This window comes from Pseudophryne corroboree, unplaced genomic scaffold (assembly GCF_028390025.1).
Source record: "Pseudophryne corroboree isolate aPseCor3 unplaced genomic scaffold, aPseCor3.hap2 scaffold_166, whole genome shotgun sequence".
Lineage (NCBI taxonomy): Eukaryota > Metazoa > Chordata > Amphibia > Anura > Myobatrachidae > Pseudophryne > Pseudophryne corroboree.
Window position 1 is genome coordinate 405758 of NW_026968296.1, and position 19242 is coordinate 424999.

Consider the following 19242-nt stretch of genomic DNA (forward strand, 5'->3'; position numbering starts at 1 on the left):
GTACGTACGTACGTACGTACGTACGTACGTACGCGCACGGCACCTGACACACACGTACATACTAGTGATGAGTGGGTTCGGTTCGTCGGAATCCGGACCCCCCGAACTTCACCCATTTTACATGGGTCCGAGGCAGGTTCGAACCTTCCCGCCTTGCTCGGCTAACCCGAGCGCGCCCGAACGTCATCATCCCGCTGTCGGATTCCCGCGAGATTCGGATGTCTGCATTCGTGGAAAGGGGTCCCATGTGTAAACATGGGACCCCTTTCAGTCCGTCTGGTCCGGGTGTTCGGTTTGTTGTTTTGCCAAGTACGTGGATTTAATCTGGAACCTGGATCAGGTGAGTATAATTATCTTTCTCTGACGTCCTAGTGGATGCTGGGACTCCGTCAGGACCATGGGGAATAGCGGCTCCGCAGGAGACAGGGCACAAAATTTAAAAGTTTGACTACTAGGTGGTGTGTACTGGCTCCTCCCCCTATGACCCTCCTCCAAGCCTCAGTTAGGTTTTTGTGCCCGTCCGAGCAGGGTGCAATCTAGGTGGCTCTCATAAAGAGCTGCTTAGAGTAAAAGTTTTGATAGGTTTCTTATTTTCAGTGAGTCCTGCTGGCAACAGGCTCACTGCAACGAGGGACCTAGGGGAGAAGAAGTGAACTCACCTGCGTGCAGGATGGATTTGCTTCTTAGGCTACTGGACACTAGCTCCAGAGGGACGATCACAGGTACAGCCTGGATGGGTCACCGGAGCCGCGCCGCCGACCCCCTTGCAGATGCCGAAGTAAGAAGAGGTCCAGAAACCGGCGGCTGAAGGCTTTTCAGTCTTCATGAGGTAGCGCACAGCACTGCAGCTGTGCGCCATTGCGCTCAGGCACACTTCACACCAGCGGTCACTGAGGGTGCAGGGCGCCGGGGGGGGCGCCCTGGGCAGCAACGAGATTACCTTTCTGGCTAAAAAGAATACATCACATATAGTCCCTGAGGCTATATGGATGTATTTCACCCCTGCCAGGTATCAGAAAAACCGGGAGAAGAGCCCGCCGAAATAGGGGGCGGGGCCTATCTCCTCAGCACACAGCGCCATTTCTCTATCGTCCTAGTGGATGCTGGGGTTCCTGAAAGGACCATGGGGAATAGCGGCTCCGCAGGAGACAGGGCACAAAAGTTAAGCTTTAGGATCAGGTGGTGTGCACTGGCTCCTCCCCCTATGACCCTCCTCCAAGCCTCAGTTAGGTTTTTGTGCCCGGCCGAGAAGGGTGCAATCTAGGTGGCTCTCCTAAAGAGCTGCTTAGAAAAGTTTAGTTTTAGGTTTTTTATTTTACAGTGAGTCCTGCTGGCAACAGGATCACTGCATCGAGGGACTTAGGGGAGAAGAAGTGAACTCACCTGCGTGCAGGATGGATTGGCTTCTTAGGCTACTGGACATTAGCTCCAGAGGGACGATCACAGGTACAGCCTGGATGGGTCACCGGAGCCGCGCCGCCGGCCCCCTTGCAGATGCCGAAAAGAGAAGAGGTCCAGAAATCGGCGGCAGAAGACTCTTCAGTCTTCTTAAGGTAGCGCACAGCACTGCAGCTGTGCGCCATTGCTCTCAGCACACTTCACACGGCAGTCACTGAGGGTGCAGGGCGCTGGGGGGGGGGGCGCCCTGGGCAGCAATGGAAACCTGTTATTTGGCAAAAAATACCTCACATATAGCCTCCGGGGGCTATATGGAGATATTTAACCCCTGCCAGAATCCGTTGAAGAGCGGGAGACGAGCCCGCCGAAAAGGGGGTGGGGCCTATCTCCTCAGCACACAGCGCCATTTTCCCTCACAGAAAGGCTGGAGGGAAGGCTCCCAGGCTCTCCCCTGCACTGCACTACAGAAACAGGGTTAAAACAGAGAGGGGGGGCACTAATTTGGCGTTAGACATATATATAAAGATGCTATAAGGGAAAACACTTATATAAGGTTGTCCCTATATAATTATAGCGTTTTTGGTGTGTGCTGGCAAACTCTCCCTCTGTCTCTCCAAAGGGCTAGTGGGTCCTGTCCTCTATCAGAGCATTCCCTGTGTGTGTGCTGTGTGTCGGTACGTGTGTGTCGACATGTATGAGGACGATGTTGGTGAGGAGGCGGAGCAATTGCCTGTAATGGTGATGTCACTCTCTAGGGAGTCGACACCGGAATGGATGGCTTATTTAGGGAATTACGTGATAATGTCAACACGCTGCAAGGTCGGTTGACGACATGAGACGGCCGACAAACAATTAGTACCGGTCCAGACGTCTCAAAAACACCGTCAGGGGTTTAAAACGCCCGTTTACCTTAGTCGGTCGACACAGACACAGACACGGACACTGAATCCAGTGTCGACGGTGAATAAACAAACGTATTCCTCATTAGGGCCACACGTTAAGGGCAATGAAGGAGGTGTTACATATTTCTGATACTACAAGTACCACAAAGATGGGTATTATGTGGCAGTGAAAAAACTACCGTAGTTTTTCCTGAATCAGATAAAATAAAATGAAGTGTGTGATGAGGCGTGGGTTTACCCCGATAGCAAATATTGGCGTTATACCTTTTCCCGCCAGAAGTTAGGGCGCGTTGGGAAACACCCCTTAGGGTGGATAAGGCGCTCACACGCTTATCATACGGCCGCCCTCAAGGAGCCAGCTGATATGAAGCTGGAGTAATATCCTAAAAAGTATATACACACATACGGTGGTTATACTGCGACCAGCGATCGCCTCAGCCTGGAAATGCAGTGCTGGGTTGGCTTGGTCGGATTCCCTGACTGAAAATATTTTAGTGATATAGAGCATTTAATAGGATGCAGTCTATATATATATATATATATATATATATATATGCGAGATGCACAGAGGGATATTTGCACTCTGGCATCAAGATAAGTGCGTTGTCCATATCTGCCAGAAGATGTTATGGACACGACAGTGGTCAGGTGATGCAGATCCCATACGGCACATGAAAGTATGGTCGTATAAAGGAAAGTAGGTACTTGGGGTCGGTCCATCGGACCTGGGGGCCACGGCAACAGCTGGGAAATCCAACCTTTTTACCCCAAGTCACATCTCAGCAGAAAAAGACACTGTCTTTTCAGCCTCAATCCTTCCGTTCCCATAAGGGCATGCGGGCAAAAGGCCAGTCATAGCTGCCCAGACATAGAGGAAAGGGAAGTAGACTGCAGAAGGCAGCCCCTTTCCAGGAACAGAAGCCCTCCAACGAGTCTGCCAAGTCCTCAGCAGGACGCTGGGGCCGTGCAAGCTAACTCAGGTGAGGTGGGGGGTCGTCTCAAGAGTCTCAGCGTGCAGTGGGATCACTCGCAAGTTGACCCCTAGATCGTACAAAGTATTATCCCAGGGGTACAGTTTGGAGATTCGAGACATCTTTTCCTCGCAGGTTCCTGAAGTCTGCTTTACCAAAGGCTCCCTCCGACAGGGAGGCAGTATTGGGAAAAAATTCACAAGCTGTATTTCCAGCAGGTGATAATCAAAGTACCCCTCCTACAATCAAGGAAAAGGGTATTAGTCTTCCACACTATATTGTGGTACTGAAGCCAGACGGCTTGGTGAGACATATTCTAAATCTGAAATTTTTGAACACTTACATACAAAGGTTCAAATCAAGATGGAGTCACTCAGACAGTGATAGCGAACCGGAAAAAAGGGGACTATATGGTGTCCTTGGACATCAAGGATTACCTCCATGTCCAAATTTGCCCTTCTCAACAAGGGTACCTATGGTTCGTGGTACAGAACTGTCAATATCAGTTTCTGACGCTGCCGTTGAATTATCCACGGCACCCCGGGCCTTTACCAAGGTAATGGCCGAAAAGATGATTCTCTTCAAAGAAAAGGGCATCTTAATTATCCCTTACTTGGACGATATCCTGAAAAGGGAAAGGTCCAGAGAACAGTTGGAGGTCGGAATAGCACTATCTAAAGTAGTTCTATGACAGCACGAGTGGATTCTAAATATTCCAAAAATCGCAGCGTTTTTCCGACGATACGTCTGCTGTTCCTAGGAATGATTCTGGGCATAGTCCAGAAAAAGGTGTTTCTCCTGGAGGAGAAAGCCAGGGAGCTATCCGAACTAGTCAGAAACCTCCTAAAACCAGGCCAAGTATCAGTGCATCAATGCACAGGAGTCCTGGGAAAAATGGTGGCTTCTTACGAAGCAATTCCATTCGGCAGATCTCACGCAAAAAAATTTCAGGGGGATTTGCTGGACGAATGGTCCGGATCGCATCTTCAGATGCATCAGCAGATAATCCTGTCTCCAAGGACAAGGGTGTCTCTTCTGTGAGTGCTCATCTTCTAGAGGACAGCACATTCAGCATTCAGGACTGTGTTCTGGTGACCACGGATGCCAGCCTGAGAGGCTGGGAAGCAGTCACACAGGGAAGAAATTTCCAAGGAATGTGGTCAAGTCTGGAGACTTTTCTCCATATGAATATACTGGAGCTAAGAGCAATTTCCAATGCTCTGAGCCTAGGAAGACCTCTGCTTCAAAGTCAGTCGGTGCTGATCTGGTCGGACATCATCATGGCAGTCGCCCACGTAAACAGACGGGGCGGCACAAGAAGCAGGAGGGCAATGACAGCAAGAACTTTTCGCTGAGCAAAAAATCATGTGATAACACTGTCAGCAGTGTTCATTCCGGGAGTGGAAAACTGAATTTCCTCAGCAGGAATGAATTCCACTCGGAAAAGTGGGAACTTCATCTGGAAGTTTCCACATGATTGTAAACCGTGGGAAAGACCAAAGGTGGTCATAAGATGGCGTCCCACCTGAAGCGCCAGGTCAAGAGACCCTCAGGCAATAGCTGGGTCGCTCTGGTAACACCGTGGGTGTACCAGTCGGGTATGTGTTCCCTCCTCTGCCTCTCATACCCAGGGTATTGAGAATTATAGGAAGGAGAGGAGTAAGAATTATACTCGTGGCTCCGGTTTGGCCAAGAAGGACTTGGTAACCGGAACTTCAAGAGATAAGAAGGGTCTTGATTCAGCAAGAATCATGTCTGTTCCAAGACTTACCGCAGCTGCGTTGACGCAGGGGCGGGTGAACGCCGGATCCTAAGGTAAAAAGGCATTCCGGAAGAGGTCATCCCTACCCTGGTCAGAGCCAGGAAGGAGGTGACCGCACAACATTATCACAGTTTAGGTGAAAATATGTTCCATGGTGTGAGGCCAGGAAGGCTCCACGGAAGAATTTCAACTAGGTTAATTCCTATATTTCCTGCAAACAGGAGTGTCTATGGGCCTCAAATTGGGGTCCATTAAGGTTCAAATTTCGGCCTGTCGATTTTCTTCCAGAAAGAATTGGCTTCAGTTCCTGAAGTCCAGAAGTTTGTCAAGGGAGTACTGCATATACAACCCCTTTGATGTCTCCAGTGGCACTGGGGGATCTCAACGTAGTTTTGGGGATTCCAAAAATCACATTGGTTTAAACCACTCAAATCTGTGGATTTGATATATCTCACATGGAAAGTGAACATGCGGTTGGTCCTGGCCTCGGCCAGGCGAGTGTCAAAGTTGGCGGCTTTGTCTCACAAAGCCATATCTGATTGTCCATTCGGACAGAGCAAAGCTGCGGACTCGTCCCCAGTTTATCCCTAGGGTGGTGTCAGCGTTTTACCTGAACCAGCTTATTGTGGTACCTGCGGCTACTAGGGACTTGGAGGACTCCAGGTTGCTGGATGTTGTCAGGGCCCTGAAAATATAGTTTTCCAGGTCGGCTGGAGTCAGGAAATCTGACTTGCTGTTTTATCCTGTATGCACACAACAAGCTGGGTGCCCCTGCTTCTAAGCAGACTATTGCTCGTTGGATTTGTAGTACAATTCAGCTTGCACATTCTGTGGCAGGCTTGCCACAGCCAAAAATATGTAAATGCCCATTCCACAAGGAAGGTGGGCTCATCTTGGGCGGCTGCCCGAGGGGTCTCGGCTTTACAACTTTGCCGAGCGGCTACGTGGTCGGGGGAGAACACGTTTGTAAAATCCTACAAATTTGATACCCTGGCTAAGGAGGACCTGGAGTTCTCTCATTCGGTGCTGCAGAGTCATCCGCACTCTCCCGCCCGTTTGGGAGCTTTGGTATAATCCCCATGGTCCTTTCAGGAACCCCAGCATCCACTAGGACGATAGAGAAAATAAGAATTTACTTACCGATAATTCTATTTCTCGGAGTCCGTAGTGGATGCTGGGCGCCCATCCCAAGTGCGGATTATCTGCAATACTTGTACATAGTTATTGTTAACTAAATCGGGTTATTGTTGTAGTGAGCCATCTTTCAGAGGCTCCTCTGTTCTCATACTGTTAACTGGGTTCAGATCACAGGTTGTACAGTGTGATTGGTGTGGCTGGTATGAGTCTTACCCGGGATTCAAAATCCTTCCTTATTATGTACGCTCGTCCGGGCACAGTATCCTAACTGAGGCTTGGAGGAGGGTCATAGGGGGAGGAGCCAGTGCACACCACCTGATCCTAAAGCTTAACTTTTGTGCCCTGTCTCCTGCGGAGCCGCTATTCCCCATGGTCCTTTCAGGAACCCCAGCATCCACTACGGACTCCGAGAAATAGAATTATCGGTAAGTAAATTCTTATTTTTCCTACACAGCTCCGCTGCTAGGAAGGCTCCCAGGCTCTCCCCTGCACTGCACTACAGAAACAGGGTAAAAAACAGAGAGGGGGGGCATTTTTTGGCGATATTATATATATTTAAGCAGCTATAAGGAAACAACACTTATATAAGGTTGTTCCTATATAATTATAGCGCTTTGGTGTGTGCTGGCAAACTCTCCCTCTGTCTCCCCATAGGGCTAGTGGGGTCCTGTCTTCTATCAGAGCATTCCCTGTGTGTCTGCTGTGTGTCGGTACGTGTGTGTCGACATGTATGAGGACGATGTTGGTGTGGAGGCGGAGCAATTGCCGGTAATGGTGATGTCACCCCCTAGGGAGTCGACACCGGAATGGATGGCTTTGTTTATGGAATTACGTGATAATGTCAGCACGCTGCAAAAGTCGGTTGACGACATGAGACGGCCGACAAACCAATTAGTACCTGTACAGGCGTCTCAAACACCGTCAGGGGCTGTAAAACGCCCTTTGCCTCAGTCGGTCGACACAGACACGGACACCGAATCTAGTGTCGACGGTGAAGAAACGAACGTATTTTCCAGTAGGGCCACACGTTATATGATCACGGCAATGAAGGAGGCTTTGCATATCTCTGATACTGCAAGTACCACAAAAAGGGGTATTATGTGGGGTCTGAAAAAACTACCTGTAGTTTTTCCTGAATCAGAGGAATTGAATGACGTGTGTGATGAAGCGTGGGTTACCCCTGATAAAAAACTGCTAATTTCAAAGAAGTTATTGGCATTATACCCTTTCCCGCCAGAGGTTAGGGCGCGCTGGGAAACACCCCCTAGGGTGGACAAGGCGCTCACACGTTTATCCAAACAAGTGGCGTTACCGTCTCCTGATACGGCCGCCCTCAAGGATCCAGCTGATAGGAGGCTGGAAAATACTCTAAAAAGTATATACACACATACTGGTGTTATACTGCGACCAGCAATCGCCTCAGCCTGGATGTGCAGTGCTGGGGTGGCTTGGTCGGATTCCCTGACTGAAAATATTGATACCCTGGATAGGGACAGTATTTTATTGACTATAGAACAATTAAAGGATGCATTCCTTTATATGCGAGATACACAGAGAGATATCTGCACTCTGGCATCAAGAGTAAGTGCGATGTCCATATCTGCCAGAAGAAGTCTATGGACACGACAGTGGTCAGGCGATGCGGATTCCAAACGGCATATGGAAGTATTGCCGTATAAAGGGGAGGAATTATTTGGGGTCGGTCTATCGGATTTGGTAGCCACGGCAACAGCCGGGAAGTCCACCTTTTTACCTCAAGTCCCCTCCCAACAGAAAAAGACGCAGTCTTTTCAGCCGCAGCCCTTTCGTTCCTATAAGAACAAGCGAGCAAAAGGACATTCATATTTGCCCCGAGGCAAAGGAAAGGGTAAGAGACTGCACCAAGCAGCCCCGTCCCAGGAGCAGAAGTCCTCCCCGGCTTCTGCAAAGGCCTCAGCATGACGCTGGGACCTTACAAGCGGACTCAGGGGCGGTGGGGGGTCGCCTCAAGAATTTCAGCGCACAGTGGGCTCACTCGCAGGTGGACCCCTGGATCCTGCAGGTAATATCTCAGGGTTACAGGTTGGAATTCGAGAAGTCTCCCCCTCGCCGGTTCCTAAAGTCTGCTTTGCCAACGTCTCCCTCCGACAGGGCTACGGTTTTGGAAGCCATTCACAAGCTGTATTCTCAGCAGGTGATAGTCAAGGTACCCCTTCTACAACAGGGAAAGGGGTATTACTCCACGCTATTTGTGGTACCGAAGCCGGACGGCTCGGTAAGACCTATTTTAAATCTGAAATCTCTGAACCTGTACATACAAAAATTCAAGTTCAAGATGGAGTCACTCAGAGCAGTGATAGCGAATCTGGAAGAAGGGTATTTTATGGTGTCCTTGGACATCAAGGATGCTTACCTTCATGTCCCAATTTGCCCTTCACACCAAGGGTACCTCAGGTTCGTGGTACAAAACTGTCATTATCAGTTTCAAACGCTGCCGTTTGGATTGTCCACGGCACCCAGGGTCTTTACCAAGGTGATGGCCGAAATGATGATCCTTCTTCGAAGAGAAGGCGTATTAATTATCCCTTACTTGGACGATCTCCTGATAAGGGCAAGATCCAGAGAACAGCTGGAGGTCGGAGTAGCACTAACTCAAGTAGTGCTCCAACAGCACGGGTGGATTCTGAATTTTCCAAAATCCCAACTGATCCTGACGACACGTCTGCTGTAACTAGGGATGATTCTGGACACTGTTCAGAAAAAGGTATTTCTTCCAGAGGAGAAAGCCAGGGAGTTATCCGAACTAGTCAGGAACCTCCTAAAACCAGGGACAGTGTCTGTGCATCAATGCACAAGAGTCCTGGGAAAAATGGTGGCTTCTTACGAAGCGATTCCATTCGGCAGATTCCATGCACGAATTTTTCAGTGGGATCTGCTAGACAAATGGTCCGGATCGCATCTGCAGATGCATCAGCGCATAAAATTGTCGACAAGGACAAGGGTCTCTCTGCTATGGTGGTTGCAGAGTGCTCATCTGTTGGAGGGCCGCAGATTCGGCATACAGAACTGGGTCCTAGTGACCACGGATGCCAGCCTGAGAGGCTGGGGAGCGGTCACACAAGGAAGAAACTTCCAGGGCGTGTGGTCAAGCCTGGAAACGTCTCTTCACATAAATATACTGGAACTAAGAGCAATCTACAATGCTCTAAGCCTGGCAAAACCTCTGCTTCAGGGTCAGCCGGTGTTGATCCAGTCGGACAACATCACGGCAGTCGCCCACGTAAACAAACAAAAAACTGGACAGGTATTGGGCCAGGTCAAGAGATCCTCAGGCAATAGCTGTGGACGCTCTGGTAACACCATGGGTGTACCAGTCAGTGTATGTGTTTCCTCCTCTGCCTCTCATACCCAAGGTACTGAGAATTATACGGCAAAGGGGAGTAAGAACGATACTAGTGGCTCCGGACTGGCCAAGAAGGACTTGGTACCCGGAACTTCAGGAGATGCTCACGGAAGATCCGTGGCCTCTACCTCTAAGAAGGGATCTGCTTCAGCAGGGACCGTGTCTATTCCAAGACTTACCGCGGCTGCGTTTGACGGCATGGCGGTTGAACGCCGGATCCTAAAGGAAAAAGGCATTCCGGAAGAGGTCATCCCTACCCTGGTCAAAGCCAGGAAGGAGGTGACTGCACAACATTATCACCGCATTTGGAGAAAATATGTTGCATGGTGTGAGGCCAGGAAGGCCCCGACAGAGGAATTTCAACTGGGTCGATTCCTACATTTCCTGCAAACAGGATTATCTATGGGCCTCAAATTAGGGTCCATTAAGGTTCAAATTTCGGCCCTGTCGATTTTCTTCCAGAAAGAATTGGCTTCAGTTCCTGAAGTCCAGACTTTTGTAAAAGGAGTACTACATATACAGCCCCCGGTTGTGCCCCCAGTGGCACCGTGAGATCTCAATGTAGTTTTGGATTTTCTCAAATCCCATTGGTTTGAGCCACTCAAATCGGTAGATTTGAAATATCTTACATGGAAAGTAACCATGCTACTGGCTCTGGCTTCAGCCAGGAGAGTGTCAGAATTGGCGGCTTTGTCGTATAAAAGCCCATATCTGATTTTCCATTCGGACAGGGCAGAATTGAGGACGCGTCCTCATTTTCTGCCTAAGGTGGTATCAGCGTTTCTCCTGAACCAGCCTATTGTGGTGCCTGCGGCTACTAGCGATTTGGAGGATTCCAAGTTGCTGGACGTTGTCAGAGCATTGAAAATATATATTTCAAGGACGGCTGGAGTCAGAAAATCTGACTCGCTGTTTATACTATATGCACCCAACAAGCTGGGTGCTCCTGCTTCTAAGCAGACGATTGCTCGTTGGATTTGTAGCACAATTCAACTGGCACATTCTGTGGCAGGCCTGCCACAGCCTAAATCTGTCAATGCCCACTCCACAAGGAAGGTGGGCTCATCTTGGGCGGCTGCCCGAGGGGTCTCGGCATTACAACTCTGCCGAGCAGCTACGTGGTCAGGGGAGAACATGTTTGTAAAATTCTACAAATTTGATACCCTGGCTAAGGAGGACCTGGAGTTCTCTCATTCGGTGCTGCAGAGTCATCCACACTCTCCCGCCCGTTTGGGAGCTTTGGTATAATCCCCATGGTCCTGACGGAGTCCCAGCATCCACTAGGACGTCAGAGAAAATAAGATTTTACTTACCGATAAATCTATTTCTCATAGTCCGTAGTGGATGCTGGGCGCCCATCCCAAGTGCGGATTGTCTGCAATACTTGTACATAGTTATTGTTACAAAAAAATCGGGTTGTTTATTGTTGTGAGCCATCTTTTCAGAGGCTCCTACGTTATCATACTGTTAACTGGGTTCAGATCACAAGTTGTACGGTGTGATTGGTGTGGCTGGTATGAGTCTTACCCGGGATTCAAAATCCTTCCTTATTGTGTATGCTCGTCCGGGCACAGTATCCTAACTGAGGCTTGGAGGAGGGTCATAGGGGGAGGAGCCAGTACACACCACCTAGTGGTCAAACTTTTACATTTTGTGCCATGTCTCCTGCGGAGCCGCTATTCCCCATGGTCCTGACGGAGTCCCAGCATCCACTACGGACTATGAGAAATAGATTTATCGGTAAGTAAAATCTTATTTTTATTTTCAGGTACCCGTGGATTCTACTTGGAGAAGAGGACCGACTGCTTCGTGTCAACATAGGTAAGTATGTGTGTGTCGGCAGGTGTGAAATAAAGTTATACTTTCACGGTGTCTGTGTCCTGTTTTTATTTGGGTATTTTTTCCCCAGTAGAACTACAGGTACCAGCGGGCCCGTTTTTCTCCCGCATGCTGGTACTTGTGGTTCTCAAAGTACCAGATTGCGGGGGAGGCTTGCTGGGACTTGTAGTACTACTGGAAAAAACAATATTCTTTCAATTTTCTCAAGGCTATCAGCCTCCCATCCGCAGCCCTTGGATGGGGGGGACAGCCTCGGGCTTCACCCCTGGCACTTGGGTGGCTGGGGGGGGACCCCTTGATTGAAGGGGTCCCCACTCCCCCAGGGTACCCCGGCCAGGGGTGACTAGTTGGATATTTAATGCCACGGCCGCAGGGCACTGTATAAAAGTGACCCCCGGCTGTGGCATTATCTGTCCAGCTAGTGGAGCCCGATGCTGGTGTAAAAATAATGGGGGACCCTACTCTTTTTGTCCCCCGTATTTTTGGCACCAGCACCAGGCGCAGAGCCCGGAGCTGGTTTTAAAAATACGGGGGATCCCCTGTCCGTTTTCCCCCCGGATTTTTAGAACCAGGACCGGCTCGAAGAGCCCGAGGCTGGTTATGCTTTGGAGGGGGGACCGCACGCAATTTTTCTTTTCCGGGTTTTTCTTTTTCACATTCCATTTAAAAAAAAATAATAATAATAATCTTTTAAAAAATATATAAATAATACTTGTGCCTCCAAAAAAGACAAACCAAGTACCTAATCCCTTCTAATATAAATAGATATGCTATTACCCCAAAAAAAACATGTTTTAAATTTTTTTTATTAGATTCCGCCTGCAAAGTGTGGCGGATTGAAAATGACGAATTTACTGTTTAAAAGCACTGTTGTCGAATTTACAAACTTCAATTGAATATACTTTTGTTGAATTGCCGCATTTGTACCATTGCAGAAAAGTCGAATTTGTCAAATGTCGAATTTTGAAAGGATGCAAGAATAGGGCCCGCCCCCTTCTTCACATCAGCCGTCCCCTTCTACCCCTGTACCTTGCTCTCTCCTGTCTGTGCTCTCTCCCGTCTGTAGGACTAGGCCCCGCCCCCTTCTTACCCTCCAGTGACTGCTCTCTCCTGACAAGTGGACCAGGCCTGCCCCCTACACGCTGCTGGTGTCTTCATTGTTACTTGGTCTGGAGCTCCGTTGGGGAGAGAACTCACGTGAGCTCATTAAGAATGAGGAACTGGGATGTTTTAATTTTATTGTGAGTAGTGTAGTGTGGTGATGTAGTATGTTGTATGGGGGGTATAGTGTAACTATGAAGTGCAGCATATGGGAGGGCTATAGCATAGTGATGTAGTGTGGCATATGGGGGGTGGTAGCGCATAGGCGTGCGTACAGGGGGTGCCTGGTGCGCACAGGCACTCCCTAATGTCCAGCACCGCTGCACGCCACGCTTGCTGTGGCACAGTGATCGCTGAGTGTGTGATCGGTGGAGCCTAGCCTGTAGCTCATTTCCGTACCTCCCACCATCGCTGCGCCCGCCCCCCCTCTGCCTGCTGCTAATACTATGCTGAGTGCATTCGTCGGCGGCCTCACTGGGGGGACTGGTGTCACCTTGCAATGTGACGTGGTGATGTCCGCCTATGCTCTCCTCCCGCCCACCCGTGCTTTCCTCCCGCTGCGGTCTCTCAGTCCTAGTTTGCCGCGGCTGCCACACCACTGGCAGTGTTCCTCTAGGGGGGACTGGGAGCCGCCGGCAGACACATTCTGCTGAGACTTACTTGTCAGTGCGGGTTCCGGATGGCAGGCGGCGGGTGGGAGGGCAGACGGGGAGCAGGTGTCACAAGGAGTGTGTGGGTAACTAATTCACAATACTTCCGCTCAACGTGGCACTGCTGGTCCTTCATCTCCCATGTCTCTTCACCAGGTGGCGGGCGGCCCGGAAATTAAGTGATGTGTTGTGCAGCAGTCAGTGTGAAGTGACTGTGAGTAACACTGATGGTGCTGATGATGCTGCTGCAGAATCGGGAAGCAATTAATTCATAAATATAATGTACTCTATCAGTGTATTATACATACATAAACATGTACATACGTGTATTTGTGTATACATGTATATACATGAGTGTGTGTGCATATATATATATATATATATATATATACAGCCAGTTCCCAGGAACAAAAGTCCTCCCCCGCTTCCGCTAAGTCCACAGCATGACGCTGGGGCTCCACTGGTGGAGCCAGGTGCGGTGGGGGCCCGTCTCAAGTGCTTCAGCAATCAGTGGGCTTGCTCACAGGTGGATCCCTGGATTCTACAAGTAGTGTCTCAGGGATTCAAGATGGAATTCGAGACGTCTCCCCCTCGCCGTTTCCTAAAATCTGCCTTGCCAACATCTCCCTTGGACAGGGAGGCTGTGATAGAGGCAAATTCACAAGCTGTATTTGCAGCAGGTGATAGTCAAGGTACCCCTCCTTCAACAAGTAAGGGGTTACTATTCCACAATGTTTGTGGTACCGAAACCGGACGGTTCGGTGAGACCCATTTTAAACTTTGAACACGTATATAAAACGGTTCAAGTTCAAGATGGAATCGCTCAGGGCGGTTATCTCAAGCCTGAGGAAGGGGATTACATGGTATCACTGGACATCAAGGATGCTTACCTGCATGTCCCCATTTACTCTCCTCACCAGGAGTACCTCAGATTTGTGGTACAGGACTGTCATTACCAATTCCAGACGCTGCCGTTTGGTCTGTCCACGGCACCGAGGGTGTTTACCAAGGTAATGGCCGAGATGATGATACTCCTGCGAAAAAAGGGAGTTATAATTATCCCGTACTTGGACGATCTCCTGATAAAGGCGAGGTCCAAGGAACAGTTGTTGATCGGAGTAGCACTTGCTCGGCAGGTGCTACAACAGCACGGCTGGATCCTGAATATTCCAAAGTCGCAGCTGGTTCCTGCAACACGTCTATTGTTCCTGGGGATGGTTCTGGACACAGAACAGAAAAGGGTGTTTCTCCCGGAGGAGAAGGACAAGGAGTTGTCATCGCTAGTCAGAGACCTCCTAAGACCAAAACAGGTGTCGGTGCACCACTGCACGCGAGTCCTGGGAAAGATGGTAGCTTCTTACGAAGCAATTCCGTTCGGAAGGTTCCATGCAAGGATCTTTCAGTGGGATCTGTTGGACAAGTGGTCCGGATCGCATCTTCAGATGCATCAGAGGATAACCCTGTCTGCAAGGACCAGGGTGTCTCTACTGTGGTGGCTGCAGAGTGCTCATCTTCTGGAGGGCCGCAGATTCGGCATACAGGACTGGGTCCTGGTAACCACGGACGCCAGCCTTCGAGGCTGGGGAGCAGTCACACAGGGAAGAAATTTCCAGGGACTATGGTCAAGCCAGGAAATGTCCCTACACATAAATATTCTGGAACTAAGAGCTATTTACAATGCCCTAAGTCAGGCAAGACCCCTGCTTCAAAGTCAGCCAGTACTGATTCAGTCAGACAACATCACGGCGGTCGCCCATGTAAACCGACAAGAACAACGAGAAGCAGGATGGCGATTGCAGAAGCCACGAAGATTCTCCGATGGGCGGAAAATCACGTGTTAGCACTGTCGGCAGTGTTTATTCCGGGAGTGGACAACTGGGAAGCAGACTTCCTCAGCAGATACGACCTCCACCCGGGAGAGTGGGGACTTCATCCAGAAGTCTTCCGGCTGATTACAAACCGATGGGAATGGCCACAGGTGGACATGATGGCGTCCCGCCTCAACAAAAAGCTAGAAAACTATTGCGCCAGGTCAAGGGACCCTCAGGCGATAGCGTTGGACGCTCTAGTGACACCGTGGGTGTACCGGTCGGTTTATGTGTTTCCTCCTCTTCCTCTCATACCAAGGGTGCTGAGGATAATAAGAAGGAGAAGAGTAAGAACTATACTCATTATTCCGGATTGGCCAAGAAGAGCTTGGTACCCAGAACTTCAAGAAATGATCTCGGAGGACCCATGGCCTCTACCGCTCAGACAAGACCTGCTGCAGCAGGGGCCTTGTCTGTTCCAAGACTTACCGCGGCTGCATTTGACGGCATGGCTGTTGAACACCGGATCCTGAAGGAAAAGGGCATTCCGGAGGAAGTCATTCCTACGCTGATCAAAGCCAGGAAGGACGTGACCGCAAAACATTATCACCACATATGGCGAAAATATGTTGCTTGGTGTGAGGACAGGAAGGCCCCAACGGAGGAATTTCAACTGGGTCGATTCCTGCACTTCCTACAGTCAGGGGTGAATATGGGCCTCAAATTGGGGTCCATTAAGGTCCAGATTTCGGCTCTGTCGATTTTCTTCCAGAAAGAACTGGCTTCCCTGCCGGAAGTTCAGACTTTTGTTAAAGGAGTGCTGCATATTCAGCCTCCTTTTGTGCCTCCAGTGGCACCTTGGGATCTCAACGTGGTGTTGGATTTCCTTAAATCACATTGGTTTGAGCCACTTAAAACCGTGGAGTTAAAATATCTCACGTCGAAAGTGGTAATGCGATTGGCCCTGGCTTCGGCCAGGCGTGTGTCAGAGTTGGCGGCTTTGTCATGTAAAAGCCCTTATGTGATTTTCCATATGGATAGGGCGGAATTGAGGACTCATCCCCAATTTCTGCCTAAGGTGGTTTCAGCGTTTCATTTGAACCAACCTATTGTGGTGCCTGCGGCTACTCGGAACTTGGAGGATTCCAAGTTGCTGGATGTAGTCAGGGCCCTGAAAATTTATGTTTCCAGAATGGCTGGAGTCAGGAAAACTGACTCGCTGTTTATCCTCTATGCACCAAACAAGATGGGTGCTCCTGCTTCAAAGCAGACGATTTTGCAGGCGCTCTGCTGCTCAAGTGTTCGCACTTCTCCAAAGTGAATATACACTCTCCAGTGGGCAGCGACAATGCGTTTGCATGGCTGCTAAAAACTGCTAGCGAGCAATCAACTCAGAATGACCCCCATAGTGTATTGCAAGAAAATATCTGTAAATCAAATGGTACCGTAAGTGCGGTATATACTCGCACTTCTTTGCGGGGTGAGAACATCTCCCCTAAGTGAAGTCAGCCCTATGAATAGAGTTTGTGTGATCCCTGTGCAGCAGTCACAGAAAGGGTTCATCTCTGCAGTTTGTCACTCAAATTACATTGCTGCATTTTTTCTAGAAGTGGATCTGAGAGCTGTTACCCGCAGACCAGCTACAATAATTATCCTGGGTACTCACTAGACCAGTGGTTCTCAAACTGCACCCTGGGGTGCCTCAGGATACTTGCAGGGGTGCCTTGGATTGGTGGTCCAGGACCAATTCAAAATATTTATAGTTAGTGTTATAGGCAAAACCAGTGCTGTTGGCTGGCAATCATAACATATGTGCACAAGCAGAAGCAAATCCTGTCCCCTACCAAAGGGCCAGTGCTAGGGTGTTTGGCGCCTCCCTGCAAACTATTAATTTGGGCCCTCTCTCCAATACTTAATAAAGGGACAGTGCGCTCCTTAAAAAAAGAAGGTGTGGTATCACAAGGAAGGGGCATGGCCACACAATAGCACCCCAAATCAAAATACGCCACACAGTAGCACTATCTTATTGTCATTACACCGCATGTAATAATAATAATAATAATAATAATAATACCCACAGTCGCAGTGCCCTTTATACACATAACCACCATATCAGTGCAGCTTACACACATAATGCCAACAGTAGCAGTGCCCCTTCTACACATGCCCACGGTGGCAATCCTTTACATGGCAAATATCAACCTGGTTTTGCCATGTAAAGGATTGCCACTTTAAAAAACAAACAATAAAAAAAAAAAAAAAACAACAGGAAAAAACACAAAATCTCTCACTTTCTGATTCTCACACCCTATTACATTCCTCCCTATATATTTAAATGTTTCTATTACTGTATGTTCCCTCTTCCCTTCTCCAAACTATACACATCAACATTTTTTAGTATTTCCAGGTAAGTTTTGTGATGTAGGCCATGCACAATTTTAGTTGCCCTAATGTATTTACAGCCTTCTGGAGATATGGCTTCTGGAACTGAACACAGGATTCTAAATGTGGCTGTACCAAGGACCTATACAGTGGCATTACAGGTTGAGTATCCCTTATCCAAAATGCTTGGGACCAGAGGAATTTTGGATATCGGATTTTTCTGTATTTTGGAATAATTGCATACCATAACGAGATATTATGGTGATGGGACCTAAATCTAAGCACAGAATGCATTTATGTTTCATATACACCTTATACACACAGCCTGAAGGTCATTTTAGCCAATATTTTTTATAACTTTGTGCATTAAACAAAGTGTGTGTACATTCACAGAATTCATTCATGTGTCATATACACCTTATACACACAGTCTGAAGTTCATTTAATACAATATTTTTAATAACTTTGAGTATTAAACAAAGTTTGTGTACACTGAGCCATCAAAAAACAAAGGTTTCACTATCTCAGTCTCACTCAAAAAAGTCCGTATTTCGGAATATTCCGTATTTCGGAATATTTGGATATGGGATACTCAACCTGTATTACTTTTTTCTGCTACTGGTTCTTTAACCTATGCAAACAAGCATCTGACTTGCCTTTCCTATTGCTTTGTTACATTGCTCACCTGAAATAGTAATACTTAGATAGCTTTCCTCTTGCCATTATAATGCCCTTAATATTATAGTTAGCCTTTGCATTTTTGAGACGTGTATGATTTTGCATTTTTTGGCATTAAATGTTGCCATGTTCTTGACCATTCCTCTAGTCCAGGGGCAGAACTGCCAGAGACAACAGAGTCAGTTGCCGCCGGGCTCCAGCCCTGAAGGGGCTCCAGCCCTAAAGGGGCTTCCTCCATTGCCCCCCGGCTGTTACGTGCCCTTCCTACTAAATAGACAAAGGCACTACCAGCAGGGTCTCGCAGTTTGTACATTCCATGCCGTAACACCCTTCTTTCCACCTTTTTCAAGACCCAGCCCAGCAGCCTCGCCGCTGCCACCACCGCTAGCTGCAGCACTGCCAGCGGTGGGGTGCCCCTGCTTCTTCTCACACCACAGATAGCTGGGCAGCACTGCAACTGCCTGCCTGATTGCTCCGCCCCCTTCCGGCTCCCAAGCACCTCTGCTGCCCAGTGATCCAGGAGCCTGCTGCTAGGAAGAAGTGGCCGAGCTTCAGCAAGCGAGTCTGGACACTGGCGGAGGAAGCCATGATAACCAGATAATGGGGAGTGGAGAGCCAGTTCCTAGGTAATACTTTATACAGCTGGTTGAGATCCTGGTCGGTGGATATGGATTCCAAGAAAACCCTGGAGGTGCTTCCTTTCAAGGGAGACACTCTCTTTGGAGAAGACCTCAATAAGATTGTAGCTGATCTGGCTACTGCTAAAACAGCTTGCCTACCTCGTATGACTCCTACCACGCAGAAGGCTAAAAGTACTTTCCCTTGGCCCTTTCATCCCTCAGGTAAAGCGTACCCAAGGTCAGGCATACCCAAAGCAAGCTCATGCTTCCATACCTGCCAAGCCCAGACTGAAGCAAGCCTGGGCTGCCCATCAGCCTGCTTCCAAAACGGACAAGCCTGCCGCATGACGGTGCAGGCCTCCCTCTGGGGGATCCCAGGGTGGGGGGCCCGACTTCTAGGTTTGGCATAGAAAGGTATAATTCTAAGCTAGAGAATTCTGTTTGGAGCTCACCTTGTACTTTGTGAAGAAATAATCAGCATTGTGGCTGAGCAGATACATGTAGTGTGTGGCTGCAAACTGCATGGATCTGCTGCGTTGTAATGCTGATACTTTTTTTTTGCAAAGTACCAATAGCTTCATATAATGTTCACAATTTTTATGCAGGATCAAA